This window comes from Geotrypetes seraphini, chromosome 5 (assembly GCF_902459505.1).
Source record: "Geotrypetes seraphini chromosome 5, aGeoSer1.1, whole genome shotgun sequence".
Taxonomy (NCBI): Eukaryota; Metazoa; Chordata; class Amphibia; order Gymnophiona; family Dermophiidae; genus Geotrypetes; species Geotrypetes seraphini.
Genome location: NC_047088.1, coordinates 54,210,428 through 54,225,428, shown reverse-complemented (window position 1 = coordinate 54,225,428; position 15,001 = coordinate 54,210,428). Strand labels below are relative to the sequence as shown.

Genomic DNA, 15,001 nt, shown 5'->3' with positions numbered 1-15,001 from the left:
TTTGGTATGTCGCCGGATTATCTTTACCCTCACTTCAACCTGAGCCACAACAACAAGAGCTTCGCTTTTCCCTCACTAAAATTGTGCCACCTGAAAAGATTCTTTGAAAGAACCTTCTCCTTTCAAGCGGCTAAACTAAATTCATGGCTCGCCCAAATTATACTTGATGCCTCTTCATATCTCAATTTTAGAAAGCAGATTAAAACTCAGCTATTCAACAGACCGAATCCTTAATCATTCCCCATGACCTTCCCCTCTCATTATTCTAAGATTGTGGCATCATTCCTTACGGCTTGTATACTTTTTTCCTTATAGGCTCTTTCCTTATGGCGTGTATGCAGTTCTCCTCTTAAACTGTATGCATGTACTTATTGTATCTATTGCATATATTTTGTTGCATGTACTTTCTGCTGCATGTACTACTGCATGTACTTATTCCTTGTACTTATTGTACTTATTGTTCTCTTTGTACATGTTGCATGTATTTTTTGCTCTCTTCTCTTAAATTGTAGACGTATATCCAGCATGTTACTTTTTATAATTGCTTTGCTCATTTTTGTTGTCAACTTCAACTGCACTGTTTGTACTGAATCTATCTGCTATGAACCACCTAGAACTCCTTGGGTATGGCGGTATACAAAATAAAAATTATTATTATTATTACTACTTTGTACAATTAGAAATATATGTTTCTTTTCTAGCAAACAGAAATATATTCAAATATTTCTTAAAGCTTCTGAAAAACCCTGGAGATAAACATTTTATTCAAATTAGGCATGATTCAAGTTTAAAAAAAAAATGGTGTGAAGCAGAAATACATCACTTATTATATTTTAATAATAATTGGGTCAAATATTTACCTTCCTCATGGATGTGTTTCCCTGACGATCAGCAACAGAACTAGCATACCTGGAACAAAGATAAAGGACTCACTTTAACATTCTACAAATCAACTAGAATATAGCCTCCATGCCTTAACTATTTAAACTCCTAGAATTTATATTGTTTAATTTGTTCACTTATATAGCTTGTTTACGGACCATAATCATAAGTTAGTTTGTCAGATTTGTGAGTGTCTGTGTTCATGGATTGGCATTGAATGGTGTTGCATTAAATGACTGGACTTGATGTCTGTATATCTATCATTATCATGGAAGTTCTTGAAGCACATCGGACAGACCTCACTGAATTTCTATAGAGAAAGGTGCTCTATGGCAAGAGCCACTGTAGAAGCAGAGCTTGTAGTTCTTTTACAGGTAAGCATTGTTGCAATATCACTGAATCTATTTCACTCTCCTTTCAAAGGCGGAAGTGCTGAAGGAGTATTTAAAAGAAATCAGAGCCTGATTTACCTTTGTTCTTTCGTAAAAAAGTAGGAAGGAGACTTCTAGGAGCACACTGTAGATAACTATGCATGTGTGATCTGTTACTAAGGCACGTTAGCTGATTTAGCGCGTGCTAAATCGGCCAGCGTGCAATAGTAAAAGACCCCCTTAGGTACTAAAGAGTTTTCCCCAAGTGTGTTTATAGGAAAAAAAAGCATAGGATTAATTCTATATGTGTGCACCTAACTTACAGAATACTCTGCATTAATATGCCACTGATGCATTTAGGCACTCACCAGTTGTACGGTTGGCTTAAGTGTGGGCACCTAAATGTTAGATGTGCTGATACCGGACATGGTAGTATTCTATAATGGAACCTAGGCATCTAGACTCTGTTATGGAATTGGCTTCTACCATCCACCATCAGGGCATCTAAATGGAAGTTCCCAGTTATAGAAGTGCTCCCATTGTATACAGTACAGATATTATATATTTGGGCATATTATACATTCAGACTGAATAAACAGACATATACTGTATGTTGGTCATACACAACTGGGATGTATATACATTTTTCCTCAAATCCCATAAATGGCATGCAAATTTCCATATGCAAAACTGAGATTCACACGTAACTAAACTGGCTAAAGAGCCAATCGGCATCAATTATCGGGTGTCAACAATCATTGACCCTGATTGGCAACAATTTGGATTTGGGCATGCATCTCGTTAAGCGATATTTTATAAAGATCTGTCTACAAACCTTATAGCATGTAACTGAAAAGGAGGCATGGCCACAGGAGGGGAAAAGCCAGGTCAAAGGCATTTACTGTTAGTGAAGACAGGGTAACCATGCCTCAACTGTGCACCAGGATTTATCCCAGCTGGTGCCCAACTCAGAGACTCATTATAGAACAGCGCTCTGTGTGGATTTTTCAACACTGTTTTTTGAATACCATTTACTTAATCTAGTCCTTTATATGTATAATACACGTAGAGGGGCATAATTGAAAGGGACGTCTTAGTCCGTTTACGTCCATCTTGCAAGTCGTCCAAAGTAAAAAAACAGCTTAAGACACATTTTCGAAAAATACGTCCAATTTTTTTTTTGTTTCAAAAATCGTCTAATTATACGTCCTGCCGATCTGATCGTCCAAGCCACTAAATCATCCATCTTTATACCACATTTTCGTACAACTTTTCATCCAAATCCAAAATGCCTACAACAAGCCCTGTTGGATGTGGGAGGGGTCTGCAAAGTAATGGACTGAAACACCCAGACATGGCACCTAAATATTGGGGTACCTTACAGGGCACTGCTATGAACTTCACAAAAAGGGTGTCATGTCTTCTTCTCCCTACAGCTCCCTTATAGGTTACGGTGAGCCCACCCAAACCACCTCCAGAATCCCCTAGACCCACCTATCTACCACCCCAATAGCCCTTATGGCTGCAGAAGCCACTTATATGCCAGTACAAAAGGGTTTTGGGGTGTATAGGGGAGTGCACAGGTTTAAGTATCAATGCAGTGATTACAGGGGCTTATGGGCATGGGTCCTCCTCTCTATGGGTCCCTAACCCACCCCCCAAGATGAATTAAGCTGCCTCTGTGCTGGACAACTAGGCTTTCCTATGCCAGGTGGCCAGGTGATTATGGTCTGGAGGCTGAATTTTAAAGGTGTGATTAATATTTTTATGGGGGTGGGAGGGGGGGTTGGTGATCACTGGGGTAGTGTGTGGGAGTCTGTTTTGTGTGTTTGCAGTGCTTATCTGGTGACTTTAGGTGGGTTTTTGTGACTTAGACCATGTTTTACAATGTCACAATGTCCAAGTTCCGTCGATCCTGGCTGTATAACTTTCGGTTATACATGCTGTACGACTAAGCCTAAGCTGGCCCACGTCCCGCCCAACTCCCACCCTCGACACTCCTCCCAAAATGCCCCATTTAGCTTTGATCGTTCAGCGGCACTATGAAGGCCTAGATCACTTAGAAATATGTCCAAAACCCGTTTTTAGTATCGGCACTTGAACATTTTTGAGAAATGTTTGTCCAAGTGCTGACTTAGGCCGGTTTTTGGATGTATTTCTCTTTCGATTACGAGCCCCATACTGTGTAAAACATATACATTGTTATCAATATGCATTTTCTTCTAAAATGAGAAAACTGACATATGCTCCAATTTCCATGTGAGCGACTTCAAGAATTTATTTTCGTCCATGCTATTTAGTTTCACAGTTATTCATACAGCTTTGTGAGCTCTGCTAATCTGTTTGGCATCTGACATGTTATTCACCAGCTCTTTTCTCCCCTTATGCTAAAACATTGTGAAAGGATGACAGTCACATTAAACAAGGCATCCATGACCATCTTCCAAAGCCTTCACCCGCTAAAATTCATAGTACCACACCCACTACCCAGTGTACGACGCTCAATGTACCTAAGCTAAAGGCCTTGTTACCCCACACCTTATCACAGAAAATCAATGCACACTTCTCAGGAAATACTCTGCCAGGACAACTGTATTTAGAGGAAGAAAAATCTCCCATAGGGCAACCTAGAAGCTGACATGTCATAAGTGGCAGTGTTTATGATAAAATACAATTCTTGAATGAAAAGCAGCACATGCGTCTTACAATAAATAACATCACTTTCTTTTTAAAGCCACAATGAGGATAATATGCTGCTCATCTGCTTAGTCGTTCTGTTTGCTTCATTTCATTTTGCTGAGTTTTGGGTTTTTTTAATATTCTGTCAAACTTTGTTTCAATTTTTGAGTTTTAGGATTGTTTAAAAGTAGGTCTTTTCTGAAGTGTTGCTTCAGCTGTCCAGAGTATATTGATATATAATGTGCGTTTGTGGTGCCTGCACGGGGTTTGGCTAAGGCCTGACACAGTGATGTCATTATTGACAATAACTTTCCTACCATGATCACATAAATAATACTGTTAAGTCATGCTTCTTTAGACTTCATCTAATCAGATCAATCTCAAAGTTCTTAGAACCAAAATCTTTAAATATCCTACTTCACTCTTTAATCATCTCTAAACTTGATTATTGCAATTCTCTACTGCTAAATATAACTCAAAAAGAAAAGAAACGTTTACAAATTATACAAAACACTGCCGTTAAGCTAATTTATAAAGGTAAAAAATATGATCACGTCACTCCCTTTCTGATTAAATCCCATTGGCTCCCCATTAATCATCGTATTACTTATAAAATCTTATTATTAACATTCAAAACTCTTGACACCAATGAACCCCAATTCATAAATAAAGTACTTATTCCATATAGTGCTTCACGTTCTCTACGATCAAACAATCATAAACTCTTAACGGTTCCCTCCCTAAAAGTTATTGGAACCCGCCGACAAGATATGTTCTCTGTATCAGCACCGCAACTTTGGAATTCATTACCTTTACAGTTAAGAAATGAAAATAACTTAAGCGATTTTAAAAAGAATTTAAAATGCTTTTTATTCAAGGATGCCTTTAACTTATAAATTATTTCTGAGCTTTCCCTCGTTCTCTTTTTTCTTTTCCATGCATCTTTTCTTAATTCCTTTTTTTTTTCTTTTTTTTTCTCTCTTGATATCTTTTTCATTATTGTATAAATTTATTAGTACATTTGTTATGTAATTTTTTTTAAATTGTATTTATTGTATAAATTGTTAGTTTTTAATATCGTATATGTCATTTCCTATTTTAGTATTATGTTTAATTTACATGTTACTTTTATATATTGTAATTCGCTTAGAAACAATTTAATTAAGCGATTAATCAAATATAAATAAAACTTGAAACTTGATGCCCCCTGGCTTTTCTGCGATTTATAACAAGGAGAGCACTACCTATGAAGATGGAAAAGATTCTCAAGTACCAACCACTGCAGAGACCAAGAAAATGTGGTGGAAAGATACAGAAATCTCAGTTGTACTGGGAACCACTGGCCTGATGAAAACGAATTTCCAAGCCTCTCTTGATATTTTACCTGTGCATGTTACACATAATGAACTCTTTGGAACAATGTGGAGGCTGTGGTTAGCGTTAGCAGTGAATTTGAGAGATTACAATCATTTACAAACATGCGTAGGGATGAGGTATGTGCAAAATGAACCCATTTGGAAACATTTCCCTTTGAAATATAAACCAGAGCAACAACAAAGAAAGGGATCTTAATTGTTTCATTTGCGGAGTTATCTGACCTGCTCTGCTGCTTTTAAAAGGAGAGGAAGATAGCATAGGATGAAGATCTGGCTTGATGTGAGGCAGCAACAAAGAGATTTCTGTCCAAGTGTAAAAATGTAATGTTGTTTTTCTGTTAGTCTGCATAATTTTTTTTATTTCCTGCCATATTCTTTTCTTGAAGCTTTCATGCCTCATAATTATGAGTGTTAATAATATGCCATGTTACGTCTGAGGATGCTGCTTTTCCAAAGCTGACTGTATTCAAAGGACGTGATGTAAGTACACGCTAATGCTTTCCTCTCCTCTTCCTAAGTGGTGATCCTTTATAATATTTGTCCTGAAACCTGATGGCTGTGATGTTAAACTAATTAGCACTCTCGAGAAAACATTGATTTTTCTTAGAAGGCACAGAGGAATCACAAGCAAGCAATCATGCTATTATGTGTGTATCACCCTGTAGGAAATGTTTTCCCAGCCATTTTAAGTCTGGTTAGTTCTGCAGATTATAGATGAAGTCCAGAGACACAATTTGCAATGTGCACGTGCAGACAGACAGTCCCCAAGTTACAGACGCCCGACTTAAGGACGACTTGTACTTAAGAATGCAGTTGCATCTTCATTTGATTTCATTGAGCAGTATTTCCAGTTGCATAGACTCCTACTTTTCTCCTGCAGCAGATTCAGAAATGATGCATGGCCATATTAAGAATAGTGTGTGGTTGTGAATATTGTACCTTAGAGGGAACCCTGGTAGGGACAGTTCCAAGTTTCCAAGTTTAATATGTATTTGATTGATCGCTTTATCAATTTCAAAGCGATTAACACATGATTAAAATTACAATATATAAAAGTTGCAATATATTAAAAACATAAACTAATTACAAGACAAATTGGAAACATTAGGATAAGTAGGGGGAGAAATTACAATATGTTTGAGCAGAGTGGGAAACAAATTGAGGAAAACACATATGGGTGGGATAAGAGAGAAGAAGATTTAAAAAATATTCTAGCAATAAAAATGAATTGATTTCGAAACTTGTAAAAATATAGAAGAAGAAGCCGAATAAAATTAAATAATAAAAGCGTCGTTAAATAAAAAAGTTTTAAGATTTTGAATTTGTCCAAATTAGATTCTTCACGTAAGTGGATGGGGAGAGAATTCCAGGTTTGGGGCGCCGTAACTGAAAAGATATATTGTCGACGCGTATTGATTATTTTTAATGAGGGAATTGTTAATAAGCGCTGTTTCTCTGATCTTAAAGTTCTGTTAGAAGAATAAGGAATTAGTAATTTATAAATGAAAGCCGGAGATTTAAATAGGAGGGATTTAAATGTAAGTAAGCAAAGCTTATAGATTATTCTGTGGGCCACAGGGAGCCAATGGGCCTCCTTAAGGAGAGGAGTAATATGATCAAACTTTTTAGCTTTTGTGATAAGTCTGATAGCTGTATTTTGTATGATCTGCAAACGTTTAATCTCCTTTTGTGCAATACCTTTAAACAGTGCATTGCAATAATCTAATTTGGATATAATGAGAGAATGAATGAGTATCTTTAAAGAATCAGTATTGAATAATTTAGAGATAGATCGTATTTGTCTAAGTCTAAAAAATGAAGACTTAATAACGCTGTTGATGTGGTCATGGAAGGAAAGTTTGTTATCGAGAATAACTCCGAGTATCTTGGTTTTTTGTACCACTTGTAAAGGAAGTCCAAGAATGGAGATTGGTGAGACAAATGTTGGATTATCTTTCCAGGGAAAGAGCAGTACATTTGATTTAGTGATGTTTAGTGCTAGACGATTATTGTTTAACCAGTGGTGTACTTTTTCGAGTTTTGTATTGATTAGAGTTATATCAGAGAAATTATTAGGGTCGATTGGATGTAAAAGTTGTATGTCGTCGGCGTAGGCGAATGTAGTGAAGCCGATGGATTGACATAAAGTCAACAGAGGTGCCAGAAATATATTAAATAAAAGTGGAGATAATATAGAACCTTGAGGTACACCATGCTTAGTAGAGAAAGTGTCAGAAGTTGTATTATTAAAGGAGACAACAGAAGTACGATTTGCGAAATAAGATTGGAACCAGGCTAAGACTTGATCTGAGATGCCTATTGATTGAAGTCTGTCTATTAATAAATCATGATCAATTGTATCAAAGGCCGCCGAGAGGTCTAAGGAAACTAAAAGAATTGACTGATGATGGTCCAAGAAGTAGTGAATAGAAGTGGTCATACCGATTAAGGAATGCTCCGTGGAATGATATTGTCTAAAACCTGTCTGATTAGGATGAAGAACATTAGTTTTTTCAATGAAGTCGGAAATCTGATTGAATACAACCTTCTCAGTCAACTTAGCTAGAAATGGAATATTGGCTATGGGTCTATAGTTTGTACAATCTCCAGCACTGATTTTTTGATTTTTTAAGATGGGGTGAATAATTGAGTGTTTCCAATCATTTGGCATGATGCCTTGTGCTAAACTTTCACTGACTAAAGTATGTATTGGTGGTCCGAAAATGCGAAAAAAATGTTTAAGAAGAAAAGGAGGAATGGAATCGGTCTTAGAGCCTTTTATATTAATAGTATTTATGATAGATTCTATTTCCGTTAGACTAGGGATGTTAAAGAAGGAGCATCTGGAAGAGAATGAGATGTCATCAATAGTTGGTAGATTAGATTTAGAGATTGAGTTTGTTGTGAAGGATGATCTAATGTCTTCTATTTTTTTAATGAAATATAGAGCAAGGTCATTGGCTGTGAGATTAATCTCGACGTTTAAATTTTTTTGTTTATTAGAATAAAAAATTGAATTTATTATGCGATATAAAGAAGAGGAATTTGGAGCTTTTTGAATTAGTCCTGAAAAATATTTAGTTTTTGCTTGATTTATCTTTGTTTTGTAAAAATTGGAATGGGTTTTAAATGATTCATAATTCGATGATGATTTAACTTTCCTCCATTTACGTTCGTGAGATCTTAATTGCCGTTTAATGAGGTTGAGTTCGGCTGAATACCATGGATTAAAGTTTTTTTTTTGCCAGAATGATTTTAGTTTGTTGTGGGGCTACTTTGTCCAGTAATTGTAGAGTGTTTTTAGACCACAATTGTACAGAATCTTCAAGAGAAGAGGATCTTAATTCGAAAAAGTCTAATGGAAGAGCGTCCGAAATTATATCTGATGAAAGATTGTTAAAGTCTCTGAATTTGATAACTTTTTTTGTGGGTAATTGGGGATTTGTATTTTTGAATTTATACAAAACTGATAATAGATAATGATCAGACCATGGAACTGGGTTACAGAAATTTAAAGAGCAGTTCTCTATTGATGTAGAGGGAATGATAACCATATCAATTGTATGTCCAAGATAGTGTGTAGGCTCAGATATTAAGGGAAATAAGTCCAGATGATTAATATAGGAAAGAATTGTTTTGGTTTGATGGTCAGTAGTATCATCAAAATGAATATTAAAATCACCGAGTATAAGAGGGTTAATAGTGGAAGAACCAAAATCAAAAAGAAGTGATTGTAATTCAGATAGATTTGCACTATTTATTGGAGGAGGCAAGTAAAGAAGTAAGACATCAAGTTTAGGTTTGATTTGGAAAGAGAATTGTAGAAATTCAATAGGAGAATTAATAGGAGAATGGTCAGTATCTTTTAATAAAGATATACGGAAAATAACAGCTAGTCCGAAGGCGTGCGCCGCAAAGTGCTTGAATATATGGAGCATGTACCGGAAGGGGGAGGAGTCCTCAGATTATTTCATACCCGGTATAAAAATCAGAGTGGTGTAAAACAACAGAATAATAATAATAATAAATCACAAGTATTCATACACTTTCTTCCAAAAGACCTAAATTTAATTGAGAATACAATCGATATTTTTCAAAAATTAACAATTGTGAAATATAAGACAGAAAGGACAAATGTTGACTAAGTACTTGTAGTGCACACAGGTTTTGACATCAGGGGAGCAGATCATTTGTTAAAACAGGTGCCAGTATGAGGCTGAAAGGTCAATCTGCATAGCTGCTATTTCATTCATAATCTATTTGGGGGCGCAGCCAATTCCCTTGTTCCCCCTAGCTATGTCTCTGCTAAATACCAATATTCAATAAACAATCAAAGACTAAAGAATTTTATAATTGGTCAACATACACAATTTTATCATCTTATGGAACCCCAGATAGGAAGAAGTAGCTCTAATGTCTTCTGGTCGTATGGATTCTTTGGACCACCCCAGAACCATAACTGGGTTCAGAAGTGTTCCAATGTTCCTCAAAACAATCTTAGCTACCACAATCCCAAAGATACACCCACATACACTCACAGCTGTGTATAATCTTATGTTGCTAGGTGCCATAGGCTCGTGTTTGAGTCCTAGCGACTTGATGAGCATCGTCAAGTTTTCGTGGCAGAATGCAGACGTAGATAGCTGGGCCTTTCTTCCGCGCAGTATAAATTTGATGTTGTTGTCGTTGTCACATCAGACGTGATCCTCTGCCTCCAACATTGCCCATCTGCTGCTGCTCAGATGGGTGCTACATTGTTAGTCTGACATCTCCGCTGAAACCTGTCCACCTTGGGAGGCCTTTCTGGTAGTAAACTACCGACGGCATAGCTTTCAGCTTCACAGATGTGTGCAAGCCCCAGCGGCATGACAAGCCCATGTACCGTGACTGGAGGTATAATCTTATATTTCTCTTTTATTAGGTTATCTTATATTCTCACATACATAATATCCAAAGAAAGAGAAGGTTATATACTGAGTAAATAATAGTAACAAGATTACATTCCTATTTTCCTAAACAACAACAAAAAAGTCCCTAGAAAATCCCTACAGCATGAGCATACACATTCTTGCAAAGCAGACAAGCATAAGACAGACACAAAGGAGGGGGTTTGCTCCATAGAGACAAGCCCATTCTGCCAGTTTTAAAGGTCACTTCTTATAGTTTTTTTCCTTAGATTGGTAGAGTAGAAATATGCATATTCATTAGCCCTAATGATCTCATGTCAGGAAGTAAACTTTATGCTGTATCTGTTCATCTCTCTTTCGTGTATCCTGACCATATGGGATATTTTGTTTTCTAAGCAAAACAAAAAAAGGAGGCAAATGAGATGTCAAAAATCAACAAAAACAGTTCCTTTATTGTGCCAATGATAAAAATATCACTTCTTGGTAAAGATAAAAACTTGGCCTAGGACACACCTAGATTGTCCCAACTAGGATCCCAGTTTTGGCAACTGTAGATGCCTTCATCAGGGGATAAATGGACACTGTTGTTGATGATGACAATATAAAACTGCAGACAAAAGTCTTAGCATGGTCCGTGAGGGAAAAAAGCACGCCAAATAGTTGAACCAAAACTGTTTCTTCTTCTTTGTGATATAGCGCTGTGTTTGTCTGGTAGCATTATAGAAATAATTAATAGTAGTAGTCCTTCTAATTGGAGGTCTAGTCAATTAGGGGCAGAGGAGTAACTCCTCGATTGCCATAGCATTTCCGATGTTCACCTACAAGATGGGGGGGATCACCGCTAGGGGTGAGCAACCTTGAAAGAGACCTGGGAGTGATGGTAGACACAACATTGAAGGCGTCGGCGCAGTGCGCCACAGCCTCAAGGAAAGCGAACACAATGTTGGGTATCATTAAGAAAGGTATCACGACCAGGACGAAAGAAGTCATCCTGCCACTGTATCGTGCAATGGTGCGCCCGCACCTGGAGTACTGTGTCCAGTACTGGTCGCCGTACCTCAAGAAGGACATGGCGGTACTTGAGAGAGTCCAGAGAAGAGCAACTAAGCTAATAAAGGGTATAGGGGACTTCTCATATACTGACAGACTGAAAAAGCTAGGGCTTTTCTCCCTGGAAAAGCGACGACTCAGGGGAGACATGATAGAAACCTTCAAGATCATGAAGGGCATAGAAAAAGTGGACAGGGGCAGATTTTTCAAACTAAGGGGAACCACAAGTACAAGGGGGCACTCAGTGAAATTGAGAGGGGAAAGGTTTAGAACAAATGCCAGGAAGTTCTTTTTCACCCAGAGGGTGGTGGATACATGGAACGCGCTGCCGGAGGATGTGATAAGCAGAAGCACGCTACAGGGCTTCAAAGAAGGTCTGGACAGGTACCTGGAGGACAAAGGGATTGAGGGGTACAGATAGGAGTAGAGGGATAGGATTGAGGTAATTTATAAAATTAGTCAGAGACCACTGTTCAGGTAGTGGGCCTGATGGGCCGCCACGGGAGTGGACCGCTGGGCGAGATGGACCTCTGGTCTGCCTCAGCGGAGGCAACTTCTTATGTTCTTATGTTCTTAAATTCCAGATGCCTTATCAGCTCAAAAACCAGAATTCTCCTGTTAGATAGGCCTAGCTCAGTTTTCTGTATTGTATTGTTCATCAATATTTTGAGATTCCTTACTTTGTACAGCTTATTTGCATCTTGCCTTGTTAACATTTCCTGTTCTTTCTGTATATTAAAATCAATAAAATTTTTGAACTGAAAAAGAGTTCTCACAGAAAGAAAACTAAGCTAATTGTGAAGAGAGAAGAAAAACAAAAGGCCTAGATAATTAGGAAAGAAACTGTAAATTCTAACAAGGGGCCTACCAAGATATCAATTTTGACTTATTGTAGCTTCTTATCTGTAGAGAAACAAAAAGTAAGGGCCATGTATGAGAACCTTAATGTGGGCTGTAGAAAAAGTCAGAAACAGAATAGCAGCAATTAAAAAGAAAGATTTGCTAGAGACAGAACCTATAATCACAGGAAAGAAGAGTTTATTACTTCAAAGAAAGGTAGAAAAGAAAATTAGGTGCCTGTTTATGCTACTATTCTTGTGAGATTACTCGGACTTCTTTGTTTTCCATCTCAGAGCCATAACCATTCCACCTTCGAGTTGTATTTCTCAAATGTCTGTAGGTCACATGGTTCTTCTGCATGCTGGGTACAACAGGATACAAACCACAAAAACTGAAAAATTGAATATGGCCATTTCTGTAATAATATTCTCTCTCAGAGGTCATTCCAGTTCCACTCCTAACAAGGGGCCCTTATCCTACTGTGCATTAAGCCTAAACCTAACAAACAGAAAGGAAACACTAAAGCATATTGCAATATTTTTTCCTTTTGGGTGTGTTATTTATTGTTTCACATTTAATTTTGGAAGCGCTATTTGGGTAGTGTGCTCACATAAGCACATACTAACTGAATAATGCAGGTCTGACACGGAAACCTGGTTTAAATCCCTGCATTTAAATTAGGCACAGTTTGGGCCTATTCTGTAAAAGTGCATGCAAATTCCTGGAACACCCATGACCTGCCTATGCCCCTTCCATGGCCACACCCCCTTTTTTAAATGTGCACCCAAGAATTTATGCACACATCTTTCTAGAATATCTGTGTGTAAATTCTAATTGTTGCCAATTAGAGCCATACTTGATTAGTGCCCATTTATTGGCATTAATCGGTTTGTTATTCAATTAAACTGAGTGCAGAATTTGGGCGTGCACCCAAATTTCCACACAATTTTAAGGGCCATATATAAAATCTAGGGGTTTGCACAGTATGTGAATGTAAATAATTTGGTATCGAACTGTGTAATACCTTAAAAATGAACTCTTATATCCAGTGGTATAGCGAGGGAGGTTGGCTCCTGGGGCAGTGGTGCCCCGCTCCCTCTTGAGATGTTCTCCATCATGAACAGCATCTTCCATCTCCTGTTTGTGCCAGTCTCGGCTCCCTTCAGATGTGACTTTCTGGTCTCGCGACCAGGAAGTAACATCAGAAGTTTCAAGTTTATTTTGATTTGATATACCGCCTAATGTACAAGCTAAGCGGTTCACATAAAATTGTACTAAAATGCTAATATAGAGGGGTACAAACACAAACAATTAAAAATGATGAGGAAAACTACATTGGAGACAAAAGGGATGACAGTAAAGGTTACATTGTATATATGTTAAAAAAAATGGACAGGGGAAATGAAGAAAACAAAAGGGAAATCGAAGAGAAATATATAATACCAAGGGTAATGTCTTGACCTATGCTTCAAAGGCATATTTGAAATAGGCAGTGGCAAAGCGAGGGTGAGAGGCACCCAGGGTGGTGATGCCCCTCTCCTACCCTCTTCCGCTCCTTTCCCGCCCAATCCTGCTGCACACGTGGGCCCCTTTCCTTCCCCCATACCTCTTTAAGATTTGAGGCACAAGCAGCAACCTCAACCTGCTGCTCGCGCCAGCATCAGTTCTTCCTCTGAGATCACTTCCTAGGCGTGGGTCCCAGAAGTGATATCAGAAGAAGAGCCAACGCTGGCATGAGCAGCAGGTTAGGGTGGCTGCTCGCTTTGCAAACATTAAAAAAGTATGGGGGAAGGGAAGCGGCGCAGGAGGGGGCGGAGAGGAGGATGGAAGCTGGCGCCCCCACCAAGAGGGCGCCCAGGGCGGACTGCCCTCTGCCTCCCCCTATACTACATCACTGATCAGAAGGGAGCCAAGGTCGGTGTGAGCAGCAAGTGAAAGATGCTGCTAGTACCGACAAACATTTAAAGATGTACATGGGAGGGGGAGGGGCAGAGAGGCACTGGCTCCAACATCCTCTATGAAAATGACACCCACGGCAGTCTGCCCCTGCCCTTACTATAGCACAATGGAGGAGTTGTGAGGATGAGATGTCAATAATTCAGCCATGGGTGTATAGTTCAAAGTTCACTTTATTGGTAGTAGCACTGCGAAGACAGAATTGAAAGGCTTTCTTTAAGATAGCCGAGGCCTGATCCTCTAGAAAAAGAGTGGAGTCAATAATGATTCCTAGAATTTTCATATTGAAATGTAATTGTATGTTTGTAGCAGACTAAAAAGTGATTTCCCTTCCCATATAATCAAGGTGTTCTCTGGATTAATGTTTAAGAAATTCTAAGGCATCCATTTGTAGATTGTTTTCATATAATTAAAATTCAATTTGAAAATGAATAAAGATTCTTAAAGTTAAGATATGGCAAATTCCTAATGCACCACAAACAGGTATCATGAGCTGGAAATCAGCAACATAGAAATAATGTATAAAGCTTAATTTCTGATTAAGAAATCCTATATTCCTTACAAAAATAGTGAATAAACTTATGGCCAAAGGGATCCTTCACAGATTCCACAATATGAAATGTGTTCTTTTGACACTGCGTCCCTGTAGGTCAACTGTGATGCCCTTTTTACAAAGAAAGCCTCAAATCCTTTTTTATTAATATTTATGCCTTGAAGTGCTTTGGGAGTTATGTTTTCTGTAATTGTCATTTCATTATCCCCGTCTTCTATGAAACTGCACTAGAAGTTTCTAGCGCGGGGAGCCGTGCTGAATGGCTCGCGCTGATCCCAATACTCATTGAGTTCCTATGAGCGTCGGGAGCAGCACGGACCATTCAGCGTGGCTCCCTGTGCTAGAAACTGCTATTGCAGTTTAATAGAAGAGGTCCTATGTAAAGAG

General features: G+C 38.2%; 1 protein-coding gene across 1 annotated transcript in view; it reads right to left on the bottom strand.

The window, feature by feature from the left end:
• LOC117360298 (connector enhancer of kinase suppressor of ras 2-like) overlaps window positions 1-15,001 on the bottom strand; it is a 719,694-nt gene that overhangs the window by 107,345 nt on the left and 597,348 nt on the right. The window lies entirely within an intron of this gene.